Source organism: Nomascus leucogenys, chromosome 12, assembly GCF_006542625.1.
Source record: "Nomascus leucogenys isolate Asia chromosome 12, Asia_NLE_v1, whole genome shotgun sequence".
In the NCBI taxonomy this organism is placed as follows: domain Eukaryota; kingdom Metazoa; phylum Chordata; class Mammalia; order Primates; family Hylobatidae; genus Nomascus; species Nomascus leucogenys.
Window position 1 is genome coordinate 104,716,282 of NC_044392.1, and position 23,019 is coordinate 104,739,300.

Genomic DNA, 23,019 nt, shown 5'->3' on the forward strand with positions numbered 1-23,019 from the left:
CACTCTCTAGCCCCATGGTGTTTCCCTATTTTTGGGACCCAGAGTTTAATGTAAAAATGGGATCCCTGATTTTGAGGGACTTGTGTTCTGCCTTCCACCTGTGCCTGCTTTTCACATTTAAATTTTTAGCGCTATAAACTGCATACTTTCTTTCTTCTCATTAAAGGGCTCCACCTGGAAGCCAATAGTGTAATTAAGATACAAGCTAAGTTAAAAAGCCAAACTACAACTTTCCGACATTTATCTGGCTATTACGAACCTCTTTTGTAAAATAAATTTACATCTATAAACAAAAATCTCCATTTGTGAGAGCATCTCCCTCTGTGCACCTAAACCTCTACAAACTTTTAGGATGGAGAAGAAAATGACTTAAAGTTTACACAACACATCTTACCTCTGTTTATATCTAAGTTCTGTGCCTTTGTCCTGGCTTCTGCATCTTTAAAAGTATTTACCTTCTAAGTTTTTCACTAAAAACAAGGGTTACTAACAGTTAACACTGTAACTAATGTATATAATTAAAAGCACTAGACATGAGATAAACAAGTCTACATACAAAGTGTGTAAGAAAAGCAGGGTGTGTTTTTGATTTAAAAAGATTATAAGAAGACATGATAATGATGTGATTTTTGTTAAAGGAAAAGTATTTTTGCCTAAGTTAGAGGTTTTAAGGATTGTTTTAAATGAAATAAAAAGAATGATAAATAAAACAATGTATAGAAAGCTGAAAAAAGAGAATGGAAAATATTGTAAAGTGTTATGAAAGGTTTATAGTAATCTTACCTTGTGTATTAGTTCATTTTTATACTGCTATAAAGAACTACCTGAAACTGGGTAATTTATAAAGGAAAGAAGTTTAATTGACTCACGGTTCAGCATGGTTAGGGAGGCCTCAGGAAACTGACAATCATGGCAGACGGTGAAAGGGAAGCGAGGCATCTTGCTCACAGGCAGCAGGAAGAAGGGCTGAGCGAAGCAGGAAGCGCCCCTTATAAAACAACCATATCACCTCGTATTCAAACTGATTAAGAGTGTATTTGTTTATTAGGTTTTATTACAATTAAATTTAGAATTATAATACATGAATGTAAAAGTGAAATTTGGGTTTCTCTTTGGAAAGAGATTTCCATGTAATATAATAAGAAATAAAATATTTTTGTTTACTTTTTGAGTAAGCTACAAACAAAAAGAGGGAAAGAGGAAGAGATAGATTCAGTTTGCCTTCTGATGTATTTTGATTGTTTGGGAAACTAAGTCTTCTCTCTATAAAAGAGTAAAGGATTTTGCGTTTTGAAATCTTTGAATTATCACATTGGGTAAATGAATGACTTATTTTACAGTGACCTGTGAAACTATTTTGTGATATTAAGTTTTTAGACCTTTGATATTTGACAAATTTTCCAAAATTGTATTTCAAATTATAAATTTAATCTTTTTTTCCTCAAATTAATAGTTTGGATATTAGGGCCCCTGAAAATCCAAGAGAGATATAATCAGCCTATTAAAATTATACAAGAAGCATTGCCAAATATAAAGTGATGTTTAACTTTCTGTGGGTTATGTTTATAAAAACATGTTTTTAACATGTATTCCACAGTTGCATGAAATTCCTAAAATTCTGATGTCTTACTATATGTTAGGATTAATAATTATGATTATTATGGTAAATTGTTGTGTGTCACAGAAGTAACCAAATTTCCTTGTCAATTTTGTCTTTAATTATGATTGTTCTAAGACTAATACCATTCAAAGCAATTATTGTTTTACTTTGATTCTTCTAAAAAAAATAGATTATAATCAGCCACAGTCAAAACTTTGCTTTTTTAAAGAAAATTGTAGAAAGGACTCTGACAAGTTCTGTTGAGTCCAGTTTTCTGATAATTTTGGAGATTATACCTTTGGGCTTGGAAAAAATCTTCCAAGACTTTAATTAAAAAGCTGATCTATTCATGGGGATTCCTAACCCAATATCAAGCGGAAAAACAGTTAATGAAATTGAAATAATAGAGAACTAAACTTTTCTTTTACTTTTAAAATGTGAAACATACTGATTCTTTTATGTTTTATTTTCCAGAGTCATGAACTTTTTTCTGTTGGGCTACTTATAACTTACAACAAATTGGGCAAAGTATACTCACACTTGTAAGGAAAATTTAAAGCATATCTTTTTCTCTCCATCTGATTTCTCCAAAATAAAATATTTTTGAGTATTTTTTTCAACTTTGACTTTAGATTCAGGGGTTACATGTGCATGTTTCTTACCTGAGCAACCCTGAGGTTTGGGGTACACATGATCCCATCACCCAGGTGTGAATATTCTTCATTTATGGCATTAGAGTTATTTGAATAAGTTCAATAAGTATTTGTTCTCTTTTACAACAGGATACAGTAGAAAACACTGGCTATTTTAACAAGGCTTTGACTGAAATGTCATATTTTCAGATCTGACCAGACTACTTTTAAGAATTAAGGTTAACTTTATAGAGGTGAGAAAAGGATCCTTGAAAAGACTCCTCTGACACTTCCTTTATATAATATGATTTCTTTACAAAATTCCTGTAGTAAGTAAAGAATGCCACTTTCTGACATGCCCAGGAACACCAAGTTATTTTAGAACCTCAAAAAGAGAGGAATTTACCCATTTCATATAGGTATCTGCAGGCATAGATAAATTTTTGGCTTGGCTCAAGAGGCTTTTAAAAGTCTAACTTAAAATTCCTTATGAAAAAAAGTCCAGCAAAGCCAATTTTAAAAGAGTCTATATAGCCAATAACTATTATTTGTGCACACTACTATAAAAATAATCACACCAAGTAAAATGAGACTAAAATAAATTTTGCAAATAAGTTGTTCCTATTGTGACTTGTCTTTGGTAGAAATGGGAAGCAGGAGAGGGAAAATTATGTTTCTAAAGAAAACAGTAGAGGGGTGGGGTTAAGATGGCCAACTAGAAGGAGCAGCAGTTGGAGGCTCCCACCAAGAAGAACAAAAACAGCATGTGAATCCTGCACTCACAACCAAGGTGATATGGTTTGGCTGTGTCCCCACCCAAATCTCATCCTGAATTGTAACTCCCACAATTCCCATGTGTTGTAGGAGGGACCTGGTGGGAGATAATTGACTTATGGGGATGGGTCTTCCCTGCGTTGTTCTCATGATAGTGAATAAGTCTCACAAGATATGATGGTTTTAACGATGGGAATTTCCTGCACAAGCTCTCTTCTCCTGTCTGCCACCATGTGAGACGTGCCTTTCATCTTCCACCATGATTGTGAGGCCTCCCCAGCCAGGTGGAACTGTGAGTCCAATAAACCTCTTTGTTTTGTAAATTGCCCAGTCTCAGATATGTCTTATTAGTAGCATGAAAACGGACTAATACAGTAAATTGGTACCAGTAGAATGGGGCACCGCTGGAAAGATAACTGAAAATGTGGCAGCACCTTTGGAACAGGGTAACAGCCAGGAGTTGGAACAGTTTGCAGAGTTCAGAAGAAGACAGGAAAATGTAGGAAACTGGAAATTCCTACATACTTGTTGAATGGCTTTGCACAAAATGCTGATAGCAATATGGACAATAAAATTCAGGCTGAGGTGGTCTCAGATAGAAAGGAGAAACTCACTGAAACCTGGAACAAAGGTGATTCCTGTTATGTTTTAGCAAAGAGACTGTCAGCATTTTGCCCCTGCCTTAGAGATTTGTGGAACTTTGAACTTGAGAGAGATGATTTAGGGTATCTGACAGAAGAAGTTTCTAAGCAGCAAAGTATTTAAGAAGTGACAGGTGCTGTTAAAGACATTCAGTTTTATAAGGGAAGCAGAGCATAAAAATTCAGAACATTTGCAGCATGACAATGCAATAGAAAAGAAAATCCCATTTTCTGAGAAAAAATCCAAGCTGGCTGCAGAAATTTGCATAAGTAATGAGGAGCTGAATATTAATCCCCAAGACAATTGGGATAATGTCTCCAGGGAATGTCAGAGGCATTCCTGGCAGCCCCTCCCAGAGGCTAGGAGGAAACAGTGGTTTTATGTGCCAGGCCCAGGGTCCCCATGTTGTGTGCAGCCTAGGGACTAGGTGTCCTGCATCCCAGTCACTCCAGCCATGGCTAAAAGGGGCCAAAGGAGAGCTTGGGCCATGGCTTCAGAGGGTGCAAGCCCCAAGCCTTGGCAGTTTCCATGTGGTGTTGAGCATGCAAGTACATAGAAGTCAAGAATTGAGGTTTGGGAACCTCCACCTAGATTTCAGAAGACTTACAGAAACTCCTGGATGCCCAGGCAGAAGTTTGCTGCAGCAGCGGGGCTCTCATGGAGAACCTCTGCTAGGGCAGTGCGGCAGGGAAATTTGGGGTTGAAACCACCACACAGAGTCCCTATTGGGGCACCACCTAGTGGAGGCATGAAAAGAGGGCCACTATCCTCCAGACCCCAGAATGGTAGATTCACCAACAATTTGTACCATGCACCTGGAAAAGCCACAGACACTGACACTCAATGACAGCCCATGAAAGCAGCCAGGAGGGAAGCTGTACCCTGCAAAGCCAAAGGGTCAGAGCTGCCCAAGGCCATGGGAACCCACCTGTTACATCAGCGTGACCTAGATGCAAGACATGGAGTCAAAGGAGATCATTTTGGAGCCTTAAGATTTTACTGTCCTGCTGGATTTCAGACTTGTGTGGGACCTGTAGCCCCTGTGTTTTGGCCAATTTCTCCCATTTGGAATGCCTGTATTTACCCAATGCCTGTACCCCCATTGTATCAAGGAAGTAACTAACTTGCTTTTGATTTTACAGGCTCATAGATGGGAGTAACTTGCCTTGTCTTGGATGAGACTTTGGACTGCAGACTTTTGAGTTAATGCTGAAATGAATTAAGACTTTGGGAGACTGTTGGGAAGGCATTACTGGTTTTGAAATGTGAGGACATGAGGAGTCAGGGGTGGAATAATATAGTTGGGCTGTGTCACCACCCAAATCTCATTCCCATAATTCCCACATGTTGTGAAAAAACCTGTTGGGAGGTAAATTGAATCATGGAGGTGGGTATTTCCCTTGCTGTTCTTGTGATAGTGAATAAGTCTCGTATGATCTGATGGTTTTAAAAATGGGAGTTTCCCTGCACAAACTCTCTTCTCTCATCTGCTTCCATGTGAGATGTACATTTCACCTTCCACCATGATTGTGAGGCCTCTCCAGGCATGTAAAACTGTGAGTCCAATAAACCTCTCTCTCTTTCTTTTTTTTTTTTTTGGTGTGTGTGTGTATGTGTGTGTGTGTGTGTGTGTGTAAATTGCCCAGTCATGGGTATGTCTTCATCAACAGCATGAAAATGGACTAATACACAAGGTATCCAGGTTCTATCATCAGAACTGACTAGGCAGTTAGCATGACCCTCAGAGAGCAAGGAAAAGCAGGGTGGTGCATTGGCCCACCTCAAAGCCACATGGGGCAGGGGAACCCCCACCCCCAGCCAAGGAAGGGGGTGAATAAGCATGCTACCCAGCCTGGGAAAGGGTGCTTTTTCCATGGAACCATGCTACCTACATATCAGAAGATCCCACTCGAGAACCCATACCACCAGGTCCTTGGGCCGCAACCACAGAGCCACACAGGTTCTCATCAGCCACTTAGCTGGAGTTTGCCTAAGACCATCAAGTTCCTAAAGGGAGGGGCAGCTGTCATTACTGCTGCTGCCTGCTGTCTAAGCCATCTGAGCTCCCTAGAGAAAGGGTAGCAGTCATCTTCATGGCTGCCTAAGACAACTGAACTCCCCGAGGGAGGGGCGGCCAGCATCACTGCAGCTGCCGACTGCCTAAGAAAACTGAGTTCCCCAGAAGAGAGATGGCAGCCATCATGGCGGCTGCTAACTGCCTAAAACACTGAACTCCTGGGGGGGAAGGGCAGCAGCAATCACTACAGCTCCAGGCCACATTTTTCCCCTGCTGGAACTGGGAAAATTAGATGGCTTGGCCCCAGTAGGTATTCCCCACAGCACAGCACACCAGCTGTAGCAGACCATGGCCAGACTGCCTCTTTCGGCAGGACCCTGACCCATCCTTCCTCGCTGGGCTGGGCCTCCCTGCAGCAACTCCAGCAACTCCAGCCAGGTGCTTAGGGACAGAACTCTGATGTCCCTGGGTCTGAACCACTAAGGGGTGGGGTGGTCATAGTCTCCATGGATCAGCAGGCTTAGCCTTTTGCCTTGCTAGCTCTGACGAATCCAAGCAGCCCAGATGAGTGGCTTTCCCCCCAGCACAACACACCCCCTCCACCAACAGGTAGGCAAAGTGCTTTGTTAAATGGGTCTTGATTCCCATGCCCCTCAACTGGGTGAGACCCCCCACAACAGGGGTGACCAGACACCCTATACAGGAGCGTTCCTAGTCGCATCAGGTCAGTGCCCCTTGAGGTCAGAGATCACAGAGGAAGGAGCAGGCACCCATCTTTGCTTTTCTCCAGCCTCCTCGTGTGACATCCCCAGGTGCAGTGGTACCCCAGATGAACAGGACCTGAAGTGAATCCCCAGCAAACTTCAACAGCCCTACAGAAGAGGAACCTGACTATTGAAAGCAAAGCAAACAAACGGAAAGCCTCAACAGCAATCAACAAAAAGTCCCCACAAAAACCTCATCAAAGCAGCCTTAAAGATCAAAACTAGACAAACTCATGAAGATAAAAAGAATCAATGAAAAAACACTGAAAACTCACAAGGCTAGAGTGCCTCTTCTCCTCCAAATGATCACGACATCTCTCCAGCAAAGGAACAAACCTGGACAGAGAAGGAAATGGACGAATTGACAGAAGTAGGCTTCAGAAGGTAAGTAATAACAAACTTTGCTGAGGTAAAGGAGCATGTTCTAACCCAATGCAAAGAAGCTAAGAACCATGATGAAAGGTTACTGGAACTCCTTACTAGCAGAACCAGTTTAGAAAGGAACATAAATGACCTGAAAAACACAGCATGAGAACTTCATGATGCATACACAAGTATCAATAGCTGAATCAATCAAGCGGAAGAAAGAACATCAGAGCTTGAAGACTATCTCATTGAAATAAGCTAGGGAGACAAGAATAGAGAAAAAAGAATGAAACGGAATGAACAAAACATCCAAGAACTATGGGACTCTGTAAAATGACCAAACCCACGACTGATTGGAGTACCTGAAAGAGATGAGGAGAATGAAACCAAGGTGGAAAACACACTTCAGCATACCATCCAGGAGAAATTCCCCAGCCTAGCAATACAGACCAACATTCAATTTCAGGAAATACAGAGAACCCCAGTAAGATACTCCATAAGAAGATCAACCCCAGAACACATAATCATCAGAATCTCTAAGGTTGAAATGAAGGAAAAATGTTAAGAACATCCAGAGAGAAAGGCCAGGTCACCTACAAAGGGAAGTGTAGGTGAACCCTACAAGCCAAAGAGATTGGGGGCCAATATTCAACATTCTTAAAGAAAAGAATTTTCAACCCAGAATTTCATATCCAGCCAAACTGAGCTTCATAAACAAAGGAGAAATAAAATCCTTTTCAGACAAGCAAATGCTGAGGGATTTCATCACCACCAGGCCTGCCTTGCAAGAGCTCCTGAAGAAAGCACTAAACATAGAAAGGAAAAACTAGTACCAACCACTGCAAAAACACACTGAAATACAAATACCAATGACACTATGAAGAAACCGTATCAACTAGTGTGCTAAATAACCAGATAGAATCATGATGACAGAATCAAAATCACACATAACAATATTAAACTCAAATGTAAATGGGCTAAGTGCCCCAATGAAAAGACAGAGACTGGCCGAATAAGTAAAAAGTCAAGGCTCATGAGTGTGCTGTATTCAAGAGACCCATCTCAAAGACACACATAGGCTCAAATTAAAGGGATGGAGGAAAAGGTACTAAGCAAATGGAAAGCAGAAAAAAGCAGGGGTTGCAATCCTCATCTCTGACAAAACAGACTTAAAACCAACAAAGATCAAAAAAGACAAAAAAGGGCATTACATACTGGTAAAAGGTCCAAATAAACAACAAGAGCTAACTATACTAAATATATATGCACCCATTACAAGAACACCCAGATCCATGAAACAAGTTCATAGAGACCTACAAAGATACTTAGACTGACATACAATAATAGTGGAAGACTTTAACACCCCACTGTCAATATTAAACAGATTATTGAGAAAGAAAATTAACAAGGATATTTAGGACTTGAACTCAGCTCTGGATTAAGTGGACCTGATAGATATCTAGAGAACTCTCCACCCCAAAACAACAGAATATACATTCTTCTCACACTTACTCTAAAATCAGTCACATAATTGGAAGTAAAACACTCCTCAGCAAATACAAAAATTACTGAAATCATAACAGTTTTTCAGACCACAGTACAATTGAATTAGAACTCAAGATTAAGAAATTCATTCAAAACCACACAATTACATGGACATTGAACAACCTGCTCCTGAATAAATCCTGGGTAAATAATGAAATTAAGGCAGAAATCAAGAAGTTCTATGAAAGGAATAAGAACAAAGTGGCAATGTACCAGAATCTCTGGGACGCAGCTAAAACAGTGTTAAGAAGGAAATTTATAGTACTAAAGGCCCACATCAGAAGGCTCGAAAGATCTCAAATCAACATTCTAATATTGAAACTAAAAGATCTAGAGGAGCAAGAGCAAACAAATCTAAAAGCTAGCAGAAGACAAAAAATAACTAAGATAAGATTGGAACTGAAGGAGATAGAGACATAAAGAATCCTTCAAAAAATCAATGAATCCGGGAGCTGGTTTTTGAAAAAAAAAAACAAGGAAGTAGATAGACTGCTGGATAGACTAAGAAGAGAGAAAAATCAAATAGACACAATAAAAAATGATAAAAGGGGTATCACCACTGACCCCACAGAAATACAAAATACTGTCAGAGAATACTATAAACACCTCTATGCAAATGAACTAGAAAATTCAGAATAAATGGATAAATTCCTGGATAAACGGATAAATTTCTGTTGTTTAGTCTATTCCTTGAATAGATCAATAACAAGTTCTGAAATTGAGGCAGTAATAAATAGCTGACCAGCCAATAAAGGCCCAGGACCAGACAGATTCACAGCCAAATTCTACCAAAGAATAAAGAGGAGCAGGTACTATTTTTTTCTGAAACAATGCCAAATGGTTGAAAAGGAAGGACTTCTCCCTAGCTCATTTTCTGAGGCCACCATCATCCTGATACCAAAACCTGGCAGAGACACACACAAAAAAGAAAACTTCAGGCCAATATCCCTGATAAACATTGATGTGAAAATCCTCAATAAAATACTGGCAAACTGAATCCAGCAGCACATCAAAAAGCTTATCCACCGTGATCAATGTGGCTTTATTGCCAGAATGCAAGGCTGGTTCAACACACACAAATCAATAAGCATAATTCATCACAGAAGCAGAACCAATGACAAAAACCACATGATTATCTCAGCAGATGCAGACAACACCTTCAATAAAATTCAACATCCCTTCATGTTAAAAACTCTCAATAAACTAGTTACTGATGGAACATATCTCAAAATAATAAGAACCATTTATGACAAACCCACAGCCAATATCATACTGAATGGGCAAAAACTGGAAGCATTCCCTTTGAAAACCAGGACAAGACAAGGATGCCCTCTCTCAACACTCCTATGAAACATAGTATTGGATGTTCTGGCCAGGGCAATCAGGTAAGAGAAAGAAATAAAGGGTATTCAAATAGGAAGAGAGGAAGTCAAATTGTCTCTATTTGCAAACAACATTATCCTATAACTAGGAAACCCCATCACCTCAGCCCAAAAGCTCCTGTAGCTGATAAGCAACTTCAGCAAAGTCTCAGAATACAAAATCAATGTGACAAAATCACAAGCATTTCTATACACCAATAATAGACAAGCAGAGAGACAAGTCATGAATGAACTCCCATTCACAATTGCTACAAAGAGAATAAAATGCCTAGCAATACAGCTAACAAGGGATATGAAGGACCTCTTCAAGGAGAAATATAAACCACTGCTCAAGGAAATAAGAGAGGACACAAACAAATGGAAAAACATTCCATGCTCATGGATAGGAAGAATCAATATAAAAATGGCCATCCTGCCCAAAGTAATTTATAGATTCAATGTTATTCCCATTGAACTACCATTGACATTCTTCACAGATTTTTTTTTTTAAACTATTTTAAAATTTACATGAAACTGGCCAGGCATGGTGGTTCATGCCTGTAATCCCAACAGTTTGGGAGGCTGAGGTGCATGGATCATCTGAGGTCGGAAGTTTGAGACCAGCCTGGCCAACATAGTGAACCCCATCTCTACTGAAAGCAAAAAAAATCAGCTGGGTGTGGTGGCATGCACCTGTAATCCCAGCTACTCGGGAGGGTGAGGCAGGAGGGTCACTTGAACCCAGGAGGCAGAGGTTGCAGTGAGCCAAGATTGTCCCACTGCACTCCAGCCTAGGTGACAAAGTGAGACTCCATCTCAAAATAAATAAATAAAATAAAATTTACATGAAAACAAAAAACCCATATAGCCAAGACAATCCTAAGCAAAAAGAATGCAGCTCAGCTGGAGGTATCACGCTATCCAACTTCAAACTATACTACAATGCTACAGTATCCAAAACAGCATGGTACTGGTACCAAAACAGACAAATAAACCAATGGAACAGAATAGAGATCTCAGAAATAAGTCCACATGTCTACAACCATCTGATGCTTGACAAACCTGACAGAAAAAATCAATGGGGAAAGTATTCCCTATTTAATAAATGGTGCTGGAAAAACTGGCTAGTCATATGCAGAAAACTGAAACTGGACTCCTTCATTAGATTTTATACAAAAACTAACTTAGGATGAATTAAAGACTTAAATGTACAACACAAAACCATAAAAACCCTAGAAGAAAATCTAGGCAATACAATTCAAGACATAGGCATGGGCAAAGATTTTATGATGAAATTTCCAAAAGCAATTGCAACAAAAGCAAAATTGATAAATGGGATCCAATTAAACTAAAGAGCTTTCTGTACAGCAAAAAAAAAACTAACATCCGTGTGAACCAGCAGCCTACAGAATGGGAGAGAATTTTTGCAATCTACCCATCTGACAAATGACTAATGTCCAGAAATTACAGGAAATTTAAAAAAATTTACAAGAAAAAAACAAACAGCTCCATCAAAAATTGGGCAAAGGACATGAACAGACCACTTCTCAAAAGAAGACATTTATGGGGCCAACAAACATGAAAAAAAGCTCAACATCGCTGATCATTAGAGAAATGCAAGTCAAAACCACAATGACATACCATCTCATGCCAGTAAGAATGGAAATTATTAAAAAGTCAGGAAACAACAGATGCTGGCAAGGCTTTGGAGAAATAGGATTGCTTTTACATTGATGGTGGGAAAGTAAATTAGTTAAACCACTGTGGAAGACAGTGTGGCAATTCCTCAAGGATCTAGAACCAGGAATCCCATTTGACCCAGAAATCCCATTACTGGGTATGTACCCAAAGGAATATAAATCATTCTGTTATAAAGATACATTCACACATTGACTTCCTCTCTTCCTATTTGAATACCCTTTATTTCTTTCTCTTACCTGATTGCCCTGGCCAGAACATCCAATACTATGTTTCATAGGAGTGTTGAGAGAGGACATCCTTGTCTTGTCCTGGTTTTCAAAGGGAATGCTTCCAGTTTTTGCCCATTCAGTATGATATTGGCTGTGGGTTTGTCATAAATGGTTCTTATTATTTTGAGATATGTTCCATCAGTAACTAGTTTATTGAGAGTTTTTAACATGAAGGGATGTTGAATTTTATTGAAGGTGTTGTCTGCATCTGCTGAGATAATCATGTGGTTTTTGTCATTGGTTCTGCTTCTGTGATGAATTATGCTTATTGATTTGTGTGTGTTGAACCAGCCTTGCATTCTGGCTGCACATTTATTGCAGCACTATTCACAATAGCAAAGACTTGGAATCAACCAAAATGCCCATCAATAATAGACTGGATAAAGAAAATGTGGTACTTATACACCATGGAATTCTATGCAGCCATAAAAAGGAATGAGATCATGTTTTTGCAGGGACATGGATGAAGCTGGAAGCCATCATCCTCAGCAAACTAACATAGGAACAGAAAACCAAACACTGCATGTTCTCACTTATAAGTGGGAGCTGAACAATGAGAACACATGGGCACAGGGAGGGGAACACCACACACCAGGGCGTGTTGGGGGGAAGGAGGGAGGGAGAGCATCAGGATAAATGGCTAAGTCATGTGGGCCTTAATACCTAGGTGATGGGTTGATAGGTCCAACAAACCACCATGGCATACATTTACATAAGTAACAAACCTGCACATTCTGCATATGTACCCTGGAACTTAATAAAATAAACATAAAATAAAATAAAAAACTATAGTATACTTGTTATTAAATTCTAGCCTCTTCCATTGTTTTTCAGTTTTTATTATTTACTTACAATTCAGAATGAATGCTGAATTCTTTCCTGACCACAAGTCTCTAAACTAAGATTTTTACATTTTTATTCTGTTTTTCTCACTTGGACTTAAAGAAATTGCCACTACCTTTTTCCTAAGGCCCTGCAAGCTTAAGCTCATACCTTGAAATACAGGTGGGAAAAACTTGTCAGATTGCCGCTGCCTTCTTTCACTTTAACTGAAGATGCTTTGAGTCTTAACATCTGGACACTTCAACTGGCTGCCCTCCAGACTCTAAGGACATGGGTTCTTAGACTGCTCTCAACATTAATCTTCGTTTTCTTCTTTTGAAAGCCTATCTTCAATGTCATGTCCTAAAATTAGACACAGCTGTTTAATGAGACTGGCCTATTCCCAGAAATGGGAGAATGGTCGAATCGGATCATTTTCCTCTCAGCAATTAACTCAGTTTTTCCCTCTACAGCTACCAACTCAGTTTTTAGTGGGTAAAACTTTTCTGAAGATTCCTTTGTCTGCCTAAATTCCAGACCCACCAAAGAGAACATTTTTTTTCTCCCCTCCATGTAACAGCAGAAAAGAGGACCAAGAATGTAACCACATCTGAACAGACCCTTTGCAAAATAATGGCTATCTCTAAGAATCATTTAACTCCAAAGAAAACTATTAAGAATTTGTTTCCTGATCCATTCACTCCCCCGAGTAATCATTTATTGCCCCTCAATAGAATTCCTTTTCTCCCTCCTCCCACAGCCAGTTTTACTAGAATCTAAACCCACCTTTTTTCTGTAATCTCAAGATGGTGTATAACCTTAGGTACCTTATTGTGGGGAGGTCTTCATTCTGAAGGTTCTCATGTACAAATGTTAAATAAATTTGTATGCCCTTTTCCCAATTAATTAATGTGCCCCATGTCAGTAATTTTTCAGTGAGTCTTTAAGGGAGCAAAGAACTTGGCCCTCAGAACATCAAGATTCTGTTTCCCAGAAGGAACAAAACCAGTAAGCAGCCATCATACTGGAATTTTGTTACTTTAATAAGGTATTTTTTTCTCCAAGTTTATTTTTCACAACTAGTCTAGTAAAGATAAGTTATTTACTCTGAGGACTAAACTCTGATTATTTAATCTTGCCCAGATTCTTATCTAAAGGGTCTGGTGAGTCATGCCCTACAAATCAGAAATTCTCATTAGATGGGTTATATTTAACCATGTATATTGTGACTTACTTCCCAGCCTGACTCTGGCATAACATTAGAAGACAAGCAAGAAAATCAAAATATTTAACCCTAAAACACGGTTTTTGTTTTGTTTTGTTTCTGCCATATTCTGAAATGACTCTGCAAAGCTATTCTTTGTGGGGGAAAATTTGCATCTGTAAAGAATCTCTATTAATACAGCTAGATCTTCTTCTTCTAGACCCTCTCAATCCTAAAGAGATTAACTAAGATCTGAATAGGAAACATTTGTCATCTATTGTCTCTAAGGGAAGCCACTATAAGACTTCAAAAGACCTTTGGTTTCCACAGGCTTTATCTTAACCTGAACATTCCCTTTCTATCAATCCCAGGTCTTTGGACAAACTCAACCAATTTGTCAATCAGAAAATGTTTAAATTTACCTATAGCCTGGGAGCCCTCACTTTGAGTTGTCCCACCTTTTTGGACCAAATCGATGTATTTCTTAAATGTTTGATTGACGTCTCACGCTTCTCTGAAATGTACAAAACCAAGCTGCGCCCCAACCACCTTGGGCACATGTTCTCAGGACCTCCCGAAGGCTGCGTCACAGGCCATGGCCACTCACATTTGGCTCAGGATACATCTCTAAATATTTTACAGAGTTCATCTATTTTCGTCAACAACTCCTAAAACCTAGCTAAAATCACCTTACAGAGAAAAGACTTTTGAAAAACATGAAGAAAAAGGGGGTGTATGGGATGAAGAAAAAGGGGGCATATGGGATGTTAAGTGCCAGATGAAATTCAAACAGCTAAAATATAGGTGAGGCCAAAAGAGCACCAGGGTAAACGAGAATAGTAAAAGACAGAAAAAAATGAGGAGACAAAGACACATTTGCAAGTTTTGAAAACTTGCTAAGGATTCAAATAACTTTAACCCTGTAATTGGGTTGGATTGCTTTAAAATATGCTTTAAAAATATTACCACTGTCAGAGACCAGAATATGCCACTTCAAAATATGACTGTAAGAGACCAGAATATGCCACCCCAAAATACGACTGTAGGAGGCCAGAATATGCCACCTCAAATATGCCTCTTTGGCATAAGGATTACTTTGAGCTGATTATTTTGAGAAACAGCAGACACAGGAAAAGCTCTAAAACAGAGTAGAAGTTACCCTTTTATAATGGAAATTTACATTTATAAAGAAAGTCTCTATTTGTAATGGTGTCTCCTTCTCTGGACCAGGAAAATCAGGATGACTGTAAATCACAGGAGAGACTCATCTATGGAGAAGGGACTGACTTTAATCTACATAGCAAAACTTATGCTTGTCTAATGTGCTTTTCTTGGTCTCCTCTCTGTAACTGACTTTGCCAACACCCTTCTTTCTTTGATTTAGCTAAAGGTGATATTTAGGCCTGAATCTAAGCCACCACTTGGAATTACACATTGCTCTGAGTATCTTCCATGTATATATGAAATAAAAATGTTAATAAACTTGTTTGTTTTGCTCCTGTTAATTTGTCTTTTGTTACAAGGACCGCAGCCAAGAACTTACCAGGGTAGACACAAAATTATTTTTTCCTTACTCACATAACTTATATCTTAATATGTACCACTAGCTGGCTGCAGGATCAATTTCTTCCAGTATAGATGCAAAGTTCAGTATTAATTTTCTCATTGTGTTGTTGTAGGAGTTATTAAGAAATTATTTTAGGCAGATAGAGAGGAAAAGGACTACTTGGAAAGTTTTTATTTCCTTGAAAGCAGCTCCAGAAATGTTTCTTGTCTAGCAGGAAAGCCCCGGGTCTTAGAGCTGGGCAGGCAACCTATGATATGTAAATATTAGCCATTAGAAACTGGGTCCACCCAGACATGGAAATGCCTGCTGTCTTCTTCCTTGCCCCCACCTATCCCCACACGTGTAGAACATCATGGTGCCCTGCATTTGCATATTAAAAGCCTAGTGTGGGAGGGCCAGGTTTTTTTTTTTTTTTTTTTTTTTCGGGCTATGTGAGTGACATGCCTGGTCAAATCAATCCCCTGAGCCCTATGCAAATCAGACACCACCTCCTCCCACCTCCTCATATAAGCAGCCACTTTGCTGTTGCACAAGGGATTTCCTCTCTTGGGTTTAGAGCCCGCCTCCCTCTGTCTCTGTATGAGGGAGCTTCTTCCTCCTTACTTGCCTATTAAACTCTCCACTCCTTAAAACCACTCCACATGTGTCCCTGTCATTTTATCGAATTCGACTCGAGGCAAAGAACCCTGGTGATTCTCCACTCACTGGAGCCGTATCAGCGTGTACTCTATTTTGAACTCAAATTACAAACACACTGCTTCTTTTTTAAAAGCAAATTACATGAGACATTAGAAGTCAGTTCATGGGTTTACCAGTCTTTCAACCTTTGTAAGACTTCTCACCTTTGGAGCATGAACGCCCCTCGCCATGTAACTGCCCAATGGGTTCAGCTTGCCCACTGGCCGGCTGAGTAATAGAGAAAGAGTAATTCATGCAGAGCCAGCTGTGTGGGAGACTGGAGTTTTATTATTACTCAAATCAGTCTCCTTGAGCATTTGGGGATCAGAGTTTTTAAGGACAACTGGGTGAGTTGGGGAAGCCAGTGAGACGGGAGTGCTGATTGGTCGGGTAGGAGATGAAATCATAGGGAACTGAAGCTGTCCTCTTGCACTGAGTCAGTTCCTGGGTGGGGGCTGCAAGATCAGATGTGCCAGTTTATCCATCTGGGTGGTGCCAGCTGATCCATCAAATGCAGGAAAATATCTGCCAAATATCTCAAGCACTAACTTTAGGAACAGTTTAGGGAGGGTAAGAATCTTCTATCTTCCAGGTGCATGAATTCTAAACCATAATTTCTAATCTTGTGGCTAATTTGTTAGTCCTACAAAGGCATTCTAGTCCCTGGGCAAGAAGGAGGTTTGTTTTGGGAAAGGGCTGTTACTGCCTTTGTTTTAAACTATAAACTAAGTTCCTCCCAAAGTTAGCCACTCTATGCCCAGGAAATAACAGGGACAGCTTAAAGGTTAGAAGCAAGATAGAGTCAGTGAGCTTAGATCTCTTTCACTGTCTCAGTCCCAATTTTGCAAAGGCGGTTTCACCCAGATGAACATTAAATGTCTTCTACTTCAAAGTACTTGAGTCTCTTTTCTGAACTTCTCACTTCGATTGACATTTTGTGCTTGACAATCCCAAATAGCCAGTAGAAGTAAATTATCTATAAACAAATGAATGACTGATCTTGGATCAAGCAATAGATGAAAGAGATAAGCTGTAAAATGAGAATGGCTTACAAAGAGAAGGCAAGCATTTAAGATCAGAGAACGCTGTGACACTGTAAGAAGTTAATGAGAACTCCTAAAAGATGTAAAAATAAATGTCCCTACAAACCAAGGAAGATAAAGACGCCTAAGCAGGTGGCAAAGATTCTTTATTCTTACTTAATTCTCTACTTAGGTAATATGCTGAGTAGAGCGTTTTGCCACATGTCCATCTGTACTAGGGTTATTAAAGGGATATATCAGTTAATAGAAAGAACAAAGGCTGTACTCTAGCTCTCTAGCTCACATTGCAAAAATCAAAACTTTATAAAATTTAATCTTTTACAAAGGGAGCCAACCTGTGAGAGGAATGGAAAGCATAGCCACCTTTTCCTTTTATTTTAGCTAATCTTATTTTTATTTTATTTTATTTTATTTTATTGTAATTTAACAGCAAGATGGGCAGCTGGACTTAACGAGCAAATGTAGCTCATCTCTAGCAACAAAAATTCTCTCTTCCTCCCAGATTAAAATGGAGAGAACTGAAGCTTTTGCTATTTAATCGAATTGTTGGTTTCATGGAGATAATCAATGTTGTCAACAAAAAGTATCTAATACATGGCCATGACAAAGTAAACAATACATAAGGGAGTAAATTACATTTTACTCGAAATGTTTGGGTTCTGCTATTGCACTTTTTTTTTTAATCTTGTAAAACTGTGTACATTGCTGGCAGAGTACAAATCATGATAAATCTTTCTCCATTAAATACACTTAGGGTTCCGGGACTTTGCATTTTCCTACCTGGAAATAGATTCCCTGGTTCCCCCTCCTTTCTCTTACCCCCTCCCCCATCTTTAATGCAACATCTTACACCCTACCATTTAACACTTCTGAAAGATGAATTATACCAGTATCTCCTTCAGTCAGCAAAAATACCCAGGCTATGTAACTAGAGAAAGACGCAGCTTTTACAAATGCCTGTCATCATATTTAGCACAAAGAGATAACAGTCTTCTTAAATAATACCCTTACATTTCTCTTTTCTGTGACCTGTGCACTTGAGGTGTAAGTAGTTTGCAGCTGAAGACTGTTAATTATCATCTTTGGCAATCATTTGCATTTATATAGCACCTTTTATAGGAGCAAATCAAATCATTAAAGCTATTATACTAATGAATGCAAGGCGGTAAGTGTCATTACTTCCATGTATGTGGTGATTCAGTGAGGGTCTCAGAGGAGCCAAGAGAGGAGCCAATTAAGTTCAGGTCACCCAGGTACCTTCCCAGACTCAAATGGTTCCCATGGACCTCAAGGACCTTGAGAGAAATTCCCCAAAACTTTGATGAGGTCATTTCTGAGCCTAATATAATAAAAAAATTATTTTCTAAAATTGTTTGGAGGCTCTGATTTTACATTTGTGACAGATAAACCCTGTGTATCAGCCTGTATCTGGAGGAGTCCAGCAGTCTTTTCTTGTAAATATATATCTTCATCAAAAAATTCACAAATTCCATCAGAGGTGTGTTGTTCCTGACACTGAGGGACTAGACATTTTGCTTAATCAGGCCCATCAGATTGAGTCTTTGAAAGGTTTTAGAATTGTAGCCTCTCAAGATTAAAACTGACATTGAGGTTATCTGCTTTGATCCCCTCTGAATTTCCTCTATGGCAGTCTACCAAGAGGTCCACTAGCTTATATTTAACTCCAGATATACAGCCAAACAATCACTAATGAAAATTCTGGGCGATAAGACAAAGTCTCTTATTTATCTAGCAGCTTTTAGTAGATACTTATAAAACTCTACATAATGACTTGCAGTGCCACAGCCTGAGGATACAGCAAAAAACAAGAGAAATACAGTTCCTATCCTCAGGAACCTTTGCCAAATCCCTCTTTACCATGCTGTTAGGATTCCAAAACAGGTTGAGGAAGAATGATATCTGCCTTCCCTGAGCACTGCACCTGAGAGGCTGGAGAAGTCTGCTGGACTATCTTTTTACTCCTGGTAATCACATTCCAAACACTTCAACAAAACATTTCATTAAAAGAAAAAGTCATTTTCTCTGCCACTTGAACTTTTAAATCCTAAAACTTTCTCTGCTCAGCCTTGTGCCTGCCTATGATAAACTGTTTCTGAATTCGGTAACTACTTTGGGGGCTGTTTATAAATACTATGTATAACAGCATTTTCTCCTGGCTTATAGGAAGAATACTGGTTCACATATTTTTCCCATTGCCTCAAGCATGGTGCCACCAGCAGACAGACTTTCTCCAAGCCAAAAATTGAAGCCTTGAAGTAACTAATAGCAAAGAAACATAACAACATTTACATTCTCAGTCTAGTAACTTTTTTTTTCCTGTTCTTTTCTTTCCTTCCTTTTATTGGGTTGTGGGGGTGGTGGGAGTGGGTCAGACTACTGGCTCTCCGACTAACTTTGGGAATTGGAATGAGATAAGGCACACTCCCACACCGACACTTTTATTACACCCTCCCCCAGGCATTTGTTTGAGGCTCAGTGGCATTTCCCAAGCAATCGAAAACAATTAAATGATTATTGTTCTGGTCCTGTGCTACTTTACTAACTGTCACATTAAGATGACAGATGCTTTCTTATTTATCCCAGGGCAATTTCTTTCTAACAACTCAATAGAATTGTCTGAAAGAGGAGATGGCAAGGTCATAAACACAGGGGGAGAGGATGGCTATTCAGGTAGGGTCTAATGGAGTCTCTAGGATTCAGCGTTTGGTCTTGCCAGACCTCAGATCACAATATCACAATACCACAAATATGGCATCTTGGCATGCTGAGCATCTTAAGCAGAAGGAAATCAAGAAATCCACAGTAGCAGCAAGGTTGTCACCCTGAGCTTCTGCCTTTATGTCCTGAAGCAGGTCGTAAAAGAAGCCTCTGACTATTTCTGCTGAAAGTAAGTCAGAAGAGCCTCATTCCACAGGGTCTTTACTCTTCATCTAGAAACCAAGAAGAATCTGAAAAAACAGGCCTTGGTAAGTTCCTTCCAGCTTATTAGAATTAGATCATACTCTTTGTCTTCCAGTCACACTTCTGCATGACTATCCATAAAAGTAGGGTTTTCCATAGATCTTTGGGTCTTTATTTCTGGACACTTCTATGTCATGTAAAACTACTAAATAAATTTATATATTTTTTCTTATTAATCTGCCTTTTGTTTTAGAGGTGTCAGCCATGAACCTTGCAATGGGTGAGGAGAAAAATATATTGTTTTTTTCTCTCCTACAGTCTTCAACTTTAAATAATTTTTTTTCATACCAAGAGTTCACTGGGGCCTTGGGACTAACCTTGTTAGCCATTTCATAAGATATCAAAATATAAGTTGAATTTCTAAGCAGTAATTTTCAAAGGGAAATATAGCTTTAGCTGATTAGAATACTTATGTCTAAGATTTTAAGGGACCTATTTGCTAGTGTCAGTGTTCATAGAAAGATAAATATTAGTCAAAAGGCTTGACTGTAAAAACACATGTAATATACTAAGAATAAAATAGAACAGAGCTAATGTAATGGACTCTAGAGTTAGAAATCAGCAGTTTAAATCTCAACATCACCAGTTGCTAACAGTGAAACTAATTACTTTGCATTTCAATTGGTTTATCAGCAAAATTACTATAAGAATATTTCCTAATTCATGTGTTCTGAGAAACAAATGAACACAGAACACAGCTCTGAGTAAGCATTCAATATATATTAGATATGTTTCTGAAATCACAGTAAAAAGATTTGCACAATCTAAAACCATATTTCACCCAAAGTCTGATGAACTCTGAGATCACAGTGGAATTTACTGCACTGGTGCTTCATAACTGCAGTTTACCAGATTCACATTCTTCTCCTTTGGGTAGCTTTATCTAAGTTTTCCCAGAGTCTTACCATTTCTCACCACACCCCAGGCAAACTTTTAATTATTCTAAGACTCAGCATTTTTCTTAAGCCTCCTCCTGGTGACTACTCTTGTCTTCATTATTGGTTTGAGATGTTGTCAAGTTTTCTCCACTATGTATTTCCAAACTACCACTTAGAGTAAGACTTTTTTTTAGAGATGGACAGTCTATTGATTAATGAGTGATTTGTACTAGGTTCAATTTAAAGCTAGATTTAAATTATTATCCAGAAACCAGTCTCTGAGAGCACTTGGGTATGTAAAACCCCCTATGTGTTTACTAGAACTAGAATATTCTAGAGCTGTGCTCTCCAATTAGATAGTCACTTATTCCACTTGGCTGCTGAACATCAATCCATATTGAGCATACTGTAAGTGTAAAATGCACCCCAGGTTTCAGACTTTAGTAAAAGAACAAAATGTAAACAATACCATAAATAAATGTTAGTATTAATTACACGTTAAAATAGACTATTGTTGATTTTTGGGTTAAACAAATACATAAATGATTAACTTCACTTGTTTCTTTTTACTTTTTTTTTTTTTTTTTGGTGGGGGAAGGAGTCTTGCTCTGTCACCAGGCTGGAGTGCAGTGGCACGATCTTGGCTCACTGCATCCTCAGACTCCCTGGTTCAAGCGATTCTCCCGCCTCAGCCTTCCGAGTAGCTGGGATTACAGGCATGTGCCACCACGCCCAGCTAATTTTTGTATTTTTATTAGAGACAGGGTTTCTCCATGTTGGCCAGGCTGGTCTCAAACTCCTGACTTTGTGATCTGCCTGCCTTGGCCTCCAGAAGTGCTGGAATTACAGGTGTGAGCCACTGCGCCCGGTCCCTTTTTACTTTTTAAATGTGATTATTAGAAAATGTACAACTACATACGTGGCTCACATGATATTCCTATGGGACAAGACTACTTTAGCAGAGAAATGAATTTCTATAAGGTGTTTAATATAACTTTCCTTAATTGAACATTTAATATGCACACTAGAACCTAGCATTTTTACTTTGAGGAATAATTTTTATATAATCAAAATAAATGAACAATGATGTTTATCATAACACTATTTTGCAAACAACCTAAAATATTCATCCATAGGGAAACGATAGGCCACATCAGTATACATCCACCCTAAGGAATGCCTTGCAGCCCTTTAAACTGAACATATCAATGACTGCTTCTTTTAGTTAGCAACTGCTGCTTTCACTGCCCACTTCCCATTCCCCAAAACCCCAATTTTTTCAGAAAAATTACCCTAATTTTCTCTGGAAAATCATTTGTTCATATTCTCAGTCTTTACTCTCTGAGCTGGTCCTACCTTTAAGATGCAGAAGGCAGGTAATCCGAGTTGGCCAATTTGTGACTTTATCCTCCAGCCGCAGTAATTGGTTCAAGAGTGGGCACTTGCTTGAAGTCAGTTCAGAGCAAATTTGGACTTTCAAAGAACTGGACTTGAAGGTAAGAAGACCGTTAAAGCCTGTTGATATTTGCAGCCAGTTGTCCTCTTCTCAGTGACTACCCATATGTGAAGTCCGTACAATTGTTACAGTGTTACCAATGTGCCACAATGTAGCAGTCTTTCATTGTGATGTGTCACCTGGAGTTCTTTGTCTCACAACAAAGAGAATTAAGGAATGTGGACACAAAGGGTGAGGTTGGAGCAAAAATTTAATAAGTGAAAGAAGAAAGCTCTCTGCAGCAGAGAAGGGGACCAAACGGGTTGCTGTTTTTACAGTTGAATGCAAAGGCTTTTATAAGAAACTGATGAGGCCTGGATGTCTAATTTTCATAAGGCACAAATTTCTGGTAGCTCCATCCCCATCCTCCTAGTGTGTATGTGGGCCCTCAGCTTGAGTTACTCTATATTGCTTTGCTCCCCTTACTGCACATGTGTTAGGGGATGGAATTTCCATTGTGGGCATGTCTGGGCAAGGCACCTGTGTAGCCTTCTTGTCTGTGCTGCAGTAGGCATGCCTTAGGCAAGCTCCACTGTGCAAGTTCCCTTATCTGTGCCTACAGCTTGATTTTTCAGGCTGTTCTTTTGTTCAAAAGAATTCAACCAAGGGCCCACCCTAACTGTCTGCTTGACCATTTTCTTCTGTTCTCCTCTCTCACAATCAAAGCTAATCTTTGGGC

The 23,019-nt window shown here is 39.1% G+C and overlaps 1 long non-coding RNA gene across 1 annotated transcript in view; it reads right to left on the reverse strand.

Moving 5' to 3' along the window:
- The window catches only part of LOC115837555, a 121,260-nt gene extending 98,910 nt beyond the window's left edge, over positions 1-22,350 (reverse strand). Inside the window, exon 1 of the long non-coding RNA XR_004032566.1 lies at positions 22,202-22,350. This is a non-coding gene — a long non-coding RNA (uncharacterized LOC115837555). The remainder of the gene's footprint in view (positions 1-22,201) is intronic.
- Between the last annotated feature and the right edge of the window lie 669 nt (positions 22,351-23,019).